Source organism: Gastrolobium bilobum, unplaced genomic scaffold, assembly GCF_033153095.1.
Source record: "Gastrolobium bilobum isolate Gb01-03AN ecotype WA unplaced genomic scaffold, APGP_CSIRO_Gbil_v1 utg482, whole genome shotgun sequence".
Taxonomy (NCBI): domain Eukaryota; kingdom Viridiplantae; phylum Streptophyta; class Magnoliopsida; order Fabales; family Fabaceae; genus Gastrolobium; species Gastrolobium bilobum.
In genome coordinates this window covers 136546-145714 of record NW_026897192.1, presented here as the reverse complement: position 1 = coordinate 145714, position 9169 = coordinate 136546, and the positions used below count along the sequence as shown (strand labels likewise).

Here is a 9169-nt window from a genome sequence, read left to right as displayed (position 1 = left end):
AATTGTGCTTGTTGTTTCTTATTTATTTGCAATATTTGTTCATTCTGGGCCAATATTGCATCATAGCCATCAAGCTTTATGATCCCTGCTCTCCTGCTTGGGACTGGAGCATTATCGAACTCCTGAGAAGCTAGAGATTCCAGCAATTCCAGCGCTTCCTCTGGAGTTTTTGTTTTCAGTGATCTTCCTGCTGCAGCATTCACCAAGGTTCTTGTGCTCGGCGTCATTCCTTGGAAGAAGATACGTCCCTTCTCCCAAGCTTCCATGCCATGTTGGGGGCACTTTCAGAGCAATCCTTTGAATCTTTCCCATGCCTCGTACAAGGATTCACTTTCTTTTTGTTCAAAAGCGGTGATTTCTCCTTTGAGCCTTGCCGTCTTTGAGGCGGAGAAGAATCTGGCCAAGAACTTTGTAGCCAAATCATCCCAGATGGTGATACTTCCTTGAGGCAGTGACCGTAGCCACCCTCTTGCTTCTTCCTTCAGTGAGCATGGGAATAGTCTGAGCAAAATGGCGTCACGTGAGACTCCATTCATCTTCAATGTATCACAATAGAGCAAGAAATTCTCTAGGTGACTGTAGGGGTCTTCTGTGCTTCCTTTAGCGAACTGATCTTTTTGAATCAGTTGCAGCAGTGCTGGCTTGAGCTCAAAGTTGTTAGCTTCCACATTGGGTCTAACAATACTCGTCGTCTGCGGCACTCAGGCTGGAGTCATGTAATCTCCCAACGTCCTCGGAATAGGTGGGAGTTGATTGTTCTCTGTTATTGTTTCCTCCTTTGGTTCCGTCGAACTTGATGCTTCTTTTGCTTTTCTTTCTTTTGCGCTTTTTCTGAGTTTTCTGGCTGCCTTTTCTATCTCAGGATCAAACTGCAAGGATCTTGGGTTAACAGTACCTCGCATAAACTGAGTAAAAGATTATGCAGAAAAACAGAAAATGCAGAAAATAGAAAACAAAAAATTTAAACAAAAATTAATGAATACAGAATATGCAAAAAAATTAATGCAGAAACTACTATATTTTTAAAAAATAAAAATAAAAATAAAATAAAATAAAAAATAAAATAAAAAGATAAAAAAATAAAAAATAAAAAAATAAAATATAGAAATATAAATAAAATAAAATCAAAAATTTAAAATAATAAAATAAAATAAAATAAAATAATAAAATAATAAAAAGATTTAAAAATAAAATAAACTAAAATAAAATTATATATATTCAGAAAATTTAAATTGCAGACAAATAAAAAGTCTAATCCAAAAGGCCTTTAGCTACTTCTAATGTTGAAAGATCCAATCCCCGGCAACGGCGCCAAAAACTTATTGCGACTCGACAAGTGCACCGGTCGTAAAGTAATAAAGTGTACCGGAGTACGAGATCGTTCCCACGAGGATCGAATTTTCAAGCACTAGTTCGCTAATCGCGTTTTAGTTGGACAATCAAGAATTGGATGAAGAGAATTGTATTTGGAGAAATTGAAGATTAAAAACAAGTAAAAACATGCAATTAAAGAAAATTCAGAATTAAAAAGACAATTAAAAAGATGATTGATGGATGAAGAAATTAAAACAAGCATAGTTAAGGTTTTGATTTCCCCCAATCTCCTCTATATGCTATGAATTAAACAGTCAAGAATCTTTTCTTAAAATAATGCCAATCAATTCTTTCTAAGTTAATTAGGGCTCAATTCCTTGTTACCCTAAATCTATGTGATCTTGAAAGAACTCTAGTTCCCCGATTATTCCCCAAGAAAACATGCATTAAGAATTTGGTCGCATTTTTATAAATGAATTGTTGTGATTGTAACTGCGCTTAATATCATAATTAATGTTAACAATATCGGTGTACAACGGGCTGTTACACCGAACCAAACTGGTTTTTATTACTTTCTTACTTTAATTTTTTATTTGTTTTTCTTTTCAGAATTTGGTCGACCCGAACTGGTTCCGAACCGAACAGTTTCCAACCGAACTAAATCGATTTCAAATCGACCATTTTCGAGCCGAACCGTTTAAACCAATTCGGTTCGGTTCTTCAAAAAATTCAGTTCAATTCGACCTATGCACACCCCTACCAACGAAGATACACTTGAAGGCTTTGGATGTTAATTTGTCTTTTCTTGGAGTGAGATCATGAACAAAGCAAGTACACCCAAATACATGTGGAGGCAGTGGATACAAAGGCGCTCCTGGAAATAAGACATTATGTGGGACTTCATTATTAAGCACGAAAGAGGGCATTCGATTGATGAGAAAATAATAAGTGATAATAGCATCTTCCCAAAAACGGAGTGGAACGTTCATATGAATGAGAAGGGTACGTGCAGTTTCAACCAAATATCTATTGACAACTCCATTTATTTGTGACGTGTGAGGACAGGTGGTTTGGTGTAACATCACATGTTTCTCCAAGAAAACAAAAAATTCAAGAGACATATACTCTTTTGCATTATCAATGCGTGAGACTCGAATAGAAGCACCAAATTGAGTATTAATCTCAGCACAAAAAATTTTATAGATAGAAAATAATTCAGAACGGTTTTTCATTAAATAAACCCAAGTATAACGAGAAAATCATCAATAAAAGTCACAAAATATTGAAAACCCAAAACATACATAGTTCGACTCGGACCCCAAATATTAGAATGAACAATAGAAAAAGGAGTGTAAGAACCTGCACCGTTAGATTAGGAATTTAATTAATTAATTGTGAAATTAATGAGATAATTCCATAATTGACCCTAATAATTACGAGAAGGCTTAAATAATTATAGTAAGTGTATATTAATGTTGAAAGTCGCTTTTCTGACGAAAAGTGCAGATACCGGTTCTGCCTCACGGTATAAATGTGTATTGATGAAGTATCCCGGAAAATTATAAAAAGTATGTGTATGTCACTAGAATAATATATAGGACTAGCATAACAAGTTTCAAGTCAAAATAATGAGAATTGGTGTCAGAACTGATACTGGATACGTAAAAGCGCGTACCGGCAAAGTGCTGCGAAAAATAAAATAAAAATATGAAAAATCCTAGAAAAATGGCTAGGTTCAGAATCCCAAGTTTGAGATTAAAATGATAAGTGTAGCTATTAGTGCTAATACTGTGTGATTAGTTTAATGGACCTATTTATACCTTGTGGCACAATGCTTATAGAGTATGAATATTGATATGATTATTGGTCCAAACAGATTGTGATTGTGCTGTGTGTGGACTTTGAGCTAGTGTGGACCTTGGTTGGGATTGATTGCTTAGAGGTAAGCTTTCGTGTCCTCAGTTTAGCCATTATTGGTTCCACCATACCCCATGGGAGAATGGTTTATATGCATGATGTGTTTTCATGTATTGATTTATTGAAATGCTTTTGAGCTGTTAAGTGCAAATGCCCTATGATATGTATGTGATGTTTCGCCTAGACGAGAATTTGATCCTGTGGGCAGGTACGACATGGGCGTGTACTATTGTGGGTTGTAGACGTACGTACATCCTGCATTCCTCTGGCCAATAGAATAGTTAACTCACATGACATGATTATATGCTGCATTGCACTGATTTTGGAACTTATATTATATTACTGCTTTTGAACTTATATTGCACATGTAAGTGAACTTGGGGGGGGAGAGATCCTTAAGGACCCCTTGCCTTACTGAGATTTCTGTTTAGAGATCTCACCCCACGTTTGGGGCACATATTTCAGGTTCAGGTAACTCGGGGGTTGAGACCTCGGGCGGCAGGAGGTCGGAGCTGAGTTAGACATTGCTGCTTTTACTGTTATGATTGGATGCTGGCATGTTTTATGCTATCTTTATGATTATGTTGCTATTTTTGAGACTCTATTGGGCTTGTTGCCTTATTTGGTGAGCATGGTGGTTGTCCATGCCACATTGATTGACTATGTCTTATTTTGAATTCGAGTTGTATTAATGTATCAGGATTATTGTGTGGACTACGTGTTGTAGATTCGTGACTTAGATACTCACTTATTTATATTATGAGGTTATTCAGTGTAGATAGTTGTCTATTTGCAATTACATACATGCAATGTTTTGAAAAAGGATTAAGTAATCAACTTGGTAATATTAATGACGTCATAATTGAAAGGAAAAAGTTATTCCGCATTTTTAATTAAGCATGACTTAATACGATGACATGATAACAAACTGGGTTTACACGGGCTATTATATTTTATGGTATCAGAGCACTTTCTAGAGAAAAACCTGTATATATTGCAATAACTTAGGATGTGTTGTTGTGTGTCTTGTCTTGTGTGTTTTCTCTATTGGGTTTTGCTATGATGATGCATATGTGACCACATTGTGTGGGTCTGATCAACTCATTCTTTGTGTAACTTGTGCAGAGTCATGGTATTACTGCGGAGAAATCGTGAGACGACTGAGGGTCAACCCGTCCCGGTCCTGACAGCATTAGCTGAGATGCAGGCGGCTAGACTAGCCGATCAGGAGGCCTCTAGATTGGCCAACTTGGCAATGATGGACACCGTTCGAGAGGTGAACCGGAAGACCACGGAAGATGTTCTTGAGGCAAACAGACTGGTAAACATGACCATGATGAAAGTCATGTTGGAGGAGATGCGGGTTGGCCGCAATGAGGGTCAATTTCCACCACCACCACCTCCACCACCACCTCTGCCGCCGCCTCCACCCTGTGTTCAGGACGATAGCCTGAGTCACGTTGAGGGTGCCAATCCTCTTACCGGGGTAATGGAACGCTACTTGGAGCCTGATGAGGATCGTTATGTGATTGACCTCTGGCTTAATGCTTTCCGCAAGCATAAGCCACCTTCCTTTGATGGATCTTATGATCCCATCGCTGTTGGGAGATGGCTTCAGACGTTGCATAAGATCTTCCGAGTGATGCAGTGCACAGACCCACAAAAGTTGATGTTCGCCACGTATATGCTGGAGAGCGATGCACATGAGTGGTGGATGAACACCTCTCACGCTTTTGAGATGCAGGGTCATGTCATGACATGGCCATTCTTTGAGGACTATTTCCTTGGGAGGTATTTCACGTATGATGCTCAGGAGAGGAAGCAGGGAGAGTTTGACAGGCTTGTGCAGGGCTCGATGTCGATTGACGAGTACTTGGTTAAGTTCAATGAACTGGTCAAGTTTGCACATTTCAGGATCGCTATGCCTACTTCGACGTTCTTGGCTGCTAAGTTGCGTAGGGGACTTAACGAGGAGATAGCCGATCGCATTGCTGGAGCTGCATCGAGAGATTTTGGGACACTGGTACAGCAGTGTCGAGACATCGAGGATGTATGCATCGTGCGTAAGGCCAAGAGGGCCAAGGTTGCTGATGTGAAGGGAACTGGTAGTTCCACTTCCTGGAGAGACAGGAAGTTTGGGGGAAGAGGTAAAGGAAAGCAATTGGCGGCTAGGCAAGCGCCAAATCAGTTTAAGAGGACTTCCACTCAGGGGAGTACCGCGAGACCTCCTGCTCCCAGATGCACGGGATGTGGGAAGGTTCCTGTGGGGCCGTGTGCTACTGGCCAGATTATATGTTTACAGTGTGTCAAGGAGGGCCACTATTCCAGAGATTGTCCGTCGTTGACGACGAGAGCTGCAGCGGTTCAGGCAGTTTCACTTCAGATGGTTCCCCTTCCACTTACAGCGGCACCTGCAGTGGGACTCCAGAGACTGTGCTGGTATGGGACGGTATAGTTGGGAATGACTTATAAGAATTAATTGGTACTACCTATACTAACAAGATGCATCTACTTTTCGGTAACCCGAATCGGAAGAACTCCACAGTTAAGCGTGCTTGACTTGGAGCAATTCTGGGATGGGTGACCTCCTGGGAAGTTTTCCCGGGAAGTGTGCGAGTGAGGACAAAGCACACTGAAAAGTCTCGTGTTAGTGTGTGGGGACAATCATTGATTCTTGCAAGTGGTCGGGCGTTACAGGATGGCCGTGATTACTCGGTAGATCTGATTGAATTGCCGATGGCTAATCTGGAAATCATTCAGGGCAGGGATTGGTTGTCCAGAAACTGTGTGATGATTGACTGTTGTGCCTAGCGAGCGGTGGTGTCTCCGTGTGTTTCCACAGCCAGTTCCTCGCCTTATATATCATTACTGCAGGCTAGGAGAGCCTTGAGTGCAGGGGCACTTGGATATGTCATGTTGGGAGGTATGGAGAGTGGGACACAGGAGGATATCATTGGCATTCTTGTGGTGGGGTAATTCCTCGAGGAGTTTCCGGAGGAGGTTCCTGAGTTACCGCCACAGCAGGAGATAGAGTTCTCCATAGATTTGTTGCCTGGTGTGGGGTCTATTTCATTAGCTCCATATCGGTTGTCGCCACTTGAGTTGGCAGAGTTGAAGAAGCTCATTGAAGATCTTTCGGCGAAAGACTTCATTAGACCGAGCGTGTCTCCATGGGGAGCACCGATCAATTTTGTTATAAGGTATGATGCCTTACGCCATTACTTAATCGTGTTAGTGTCCTGTTGAGAATGCGAGTTTCTCTTCAGGGAATTTAAGTGGGTAACACTTGAACTTTGTGGCAAGGCCACGCGTGATCTAGTATATGCGAGGCTAGTGCATGTACAATTAGTTTGTGGGTTGAGTGGTCTCTATGACTCTAGGTTCTTATGTTGACTTGTGATATGCTTCATAAGTAGTTGGCATGATAATACCATGGATAGTGTAAAGCAAGAAATAGGAACGATAAACTGTGATAATGTATCCATGTTATTTCACCTCTAATTGAATCTCAATTTTGCAGATGCCATTGAGATTGAGGTATACTGTTGCTTAAAGTTTTTGATTTAGTATATTATTGAAATTGACAATTTTGCAGGTGTACGTGAAATAAGGCACGTTACTATGTGAATGAGCATGTGACTAACATGTATTGGTTGAAATGACATGATCATGATTTTGTACTGTAAAATGAATATGAATTTATGTTAAGGATGTTGATTATAAATTTTAAGTCTTGTTGAGGCTAGAGTCATGGAATAGGACCAAACTCACTCAAATTTGGTGTGGATTTGAGTATGTGGGGTTAGGTCACCTCTATGGAGAAAGTGACTGGTGATCCCAGTGTGTCGAGCGACGCTTTTGATGTCTTCGTGAAGTTTCGAGTTATGACGGTGACTTCCTTGTTTGGGGGTGCACATCTCGAGACGGAGACTGGGAGAGTCAAGAATGAGCTTTTGGAGAAGGTCCAACAGGCGCATGTGCAGAAAGAATGCCTAGACTTTATGAAGGACCAGGACGATGTGTCTTGGTTTGAAGAGGGACAAGGTTGTTTCGTGTCCTTATATTTACTTGTCAGAAGGTGAAGATAGAACACCAGAAGCCGTCTGGTAAACTTTAAACTCTTGAGATTCCGGAATGGAAATAGGAGAGCATTTCCATGAACTTCGTGATGGGTTTACTGTAAACTCAAGTTGGCTGTGACTCTGTATAGGTCATTGTGGACAGATTGACAAAGTCTGCCAACTTTCTTCCGGTAAAGGTGAGCTTCACTACCGAGCAGTTGGCCAAACTGTATATTCGCGAGATCGTGAGGCTTCCCGGGGTGCCCGAGAGTATCATTAGTGATAGGGACCCAAAGTTCACATCTTGGTTCTGGGAGGCGCTGCAGGAGGCTTTTGGTACGCAGTTGAGACTGAGTATGCCTATCACCCTCAGACTGACGGACTGACTGAGCGGACCATCCATACATTGGAGGACATGTTGAGGGCTTGCACTTTGGAGCAGGGTTCAGCATGGGATAGGTACCTGCCATTGGTTGAATTTTCGTATAACAATAGTTTCCATGCTAGCCTGGGCATGGCACCCTACGAGGCGTTGTATGGTAGGAGGTGTCGGACTCCTACCTGCTGGTCTGAGGTCGGAGACAAGGAGCTGTTTGGCTTGGACTTTGTCCAAGATACTACCCTGCAGATCCAGTGATCAGGGAAAAGCTGAAGCATGCGCAGAATCGCTAAAAGAGTTACTATGATGTTAAGCATCGTCCACTGGAGTTCAGTGAGGGTGAGCACGTGTTTGTGAGACTTTCACCTGTCACCGGTGTTGGTCGGGCACTCGGAGTAAGGAAGCTGAGCCCGCAATTTATTGGGCCATACCAGATCCTTGGTAGAGTATGACCTGTTGCCTTGCCTCCGAACTTGGCCAACATCCACGACGTGTTTCACGTGTCTCAGCTTCGGAAGTATGTAGCGGATTCTTCGCACGTGGTGCAACCAGATGATGTGGAGGTTCGGGAGAACCTAAAGAATCCCGTCGGACCACTCAAGATTCTCGATCGTGGCGAGAAGCAGCTGAGGAGCAAGATCATTCAGATGGTTAAAGTGCAATGGACTGGGAGGACTCCTGAGGAGTGCACTTGGGAGCGAGAGGACGAGCTTCTCCGGCAGTATCCCGACTTCCGAGACATGTATGTTTCTGATTTTGAGGACAAAATCCTTAAAAAGGTGGGGTGAATGTAAGAACCTGCACCGTTAATTAAGGAAGTTAATTAATTAATTATGTGAAATTAGGAAATAATTCCATAGTTGACCCTAATAATTATTATGAGACTTAAATAATTATGGTAAGTGAGTAATAATGCTGAAAGTCGTTTTTCTGATGAAAAGTGCAGATACCGGTTCTGCTACTCGGTATAAATGCGTACCGATGAAGTGTCCCGGAAAATTACGAAAAGTGTGTATATGTCACTAGAATAATATATAGGACTTGTAAAATAAGTTTCAAGTCAAAATAATGAGAACTGGTGCCAGAACTAATACTGACTATGAAAAAGCGCGTACCAGAAATGTTATTTTACTGCGAAGAATAAAATAAAAGTATGATAAATCTTAGAAAAATGAGTAGGTTCAGAATCCAAAGTTTGAGATTAAAATGCTAAGCATAGCATTTAACGCTAATACAGTGCGATTAAGACTTAAGTGGGCTATATATACAACTTATGCACAGAACCCTAGGCCATACCATGATCCTACGTGAGTTTCCTTGGTGGCTGACCAGAAAACATTGTTTCATTGCTTCTTCCTTTCCTTGAGTGAGCCTTGGGGCCTTCATCCTTCATGAAATCTTCTCCTAAACACCTTGTGTGAGTGAGGGATACCTTTGGGAGTGTGTGGAAGGCGTTGTTTTGGGTTGGTATCCCTTTTGTTTGAGTTTTGGGTGCTGG

At 41.5% G+C, this 9169-nt stretch overlaps 1 non-coding gene across 1 annotated transcript; it reads left to right on the top strand.

Moving 5' to 3' along the window:
* Positions 1-264: 264 nt before the first annotated feature.
* On the top strand, positions 265-371 carry LOC133304821 (small nucleolar RNA R71). The gene has a single exon (XR_009750671.1). It is a non-coding gene; the product is annotated as a small nucleolar RNA R71 (small nucleolar RNA).
* Positions 372-9169: the final 8798 nt, after the last annotated feature.